Source organism: Fonticula alba (genome assembly GCF_000388065.1).
Source record: "Fonticula alba strain ATCC 38817 unplaced genomic scaffold supercont2.3, whole genome shotgun sequence".
NCBI lineage: Eukaryota > Rotosphaerida > Fonticulaceae > Fonticula > Fonticula alba.
In genome coordinates, this window is record NW_009242973.1 from 642,913 (window position 1) to 644,271 (window position 1,359).

Below are 1,359 nucleotides of genomic sequence, written 5' to 3' on the forward strand. Positions count from 1 at the left end.
GGCGCCCGGGGCGGGGGGGTCGTCTTCTGCACGTTCTCTCCGAGGCGCGGGCGAGCGGGCAAGCATGTGTCTTGCCGGGCGTCGCTGGCGGCGGGTCCCCCGGCTGCAGCCGGGCGCCCGGCGCCGCCCGCGGCACCCGGCCCGGCCGGGCCCGGCTCGACCTGGCCCGGCCCGGCCGGCGGTGACATTCCCCCCCCGGCCGGCCGTGCCCCCGGGCCGAAAGAGGCACCGGGCGAAAGACCCGCCGCCGGTTGATGACTCCCCGGGCTGGCGCCGCTCGCCGGGCCGAAGTCGGCGGTGCGTCGCCCGGCCCGGGCCGCCCGTCCCCCGGGGGGCGCCGGATGCCTCGCCGACCGGCCCCCCCGGACAGCCACGCCACCCCGGGCGACCCTAGACCCGGGCGGCCGGGCCGGCCGCGAAGGCCCGCCACAGGCCTCGGCCCTGGCTGGCCCTTTACCCGCTCCCCTCGCCGGACATCGGTCTTTTAAGCCTCCCCCAGGGCGGGGACCCCTCGGGCCGGGGTCCGCCCGCCCGTGCCCGGCCCCCGGGGTCTTCGCCACCCGTCCGCCCCGAGCATACCCTACGGCCCAGGCTGGCGGAGGGGCTCTCCGGCCGGCCGGCTCCCGTGCCCCGGGGTGCCTCTGCCCCTTTTCCTGCCGAAGGGAGGTCCGCGCATTCCTGGGCCACGGGCGACTCGCCCCGGCTGCCCGAGGGAGGGGGGGGCGGGGCTCGCGGCCGGGCGCCGGGTGTGCCCCGGCCGCCACCTGTCAAGCACCCCCCCCCCGGCCGCGCCGGCCGCCCCGAGCCGTGGGCCGCCCCGCCCCGCCCGGTGCCCCCCCCCCCCCCCCCCCCCCCCCCCCCCCCCCCCGCCCCCGCTCCCGGCGGGCGCGTAATTTTTTCCCTCCCGGCGCGTCTCGCCTCCCGGAGGCTTTTGCGCCGCCGTCGCCGCCGTCACCGCCGCCGCCGCCCGTCGCGAACCCGGCGCCTCCCCTCGTGTCTCGGCCTGCCCCCGCCTCCCCGGCGCGCCGGCCGGCACCCGGGGAGGCCCCTTGTTGGCCCTCGCGCGGGCATGGGGCCCGGAGATGCCCCGGATCACGGGTTCAGGATTTTCATCGCGGCGCCGATGTGGCCCGCCACAGCCCCAATGGAAGGCCGATGTCCCTGTCGGGGCCGCTATTTCCTCCACGTGCCGGCCTCATCGTCCCGCCAAACGCGGTCCCACGAACCGCGCCGCCCGCGCCGCCCGCGAGCGCCCCCCCCCCCCCCCCCCCCCCCCCCCCCCCCTCCAGTCACCTTCCGGGCCCGGCCCGCCCCCCCCCCCCCCCCCGGGCCACGACAACTGCCCCGCGCCGGTGCCCA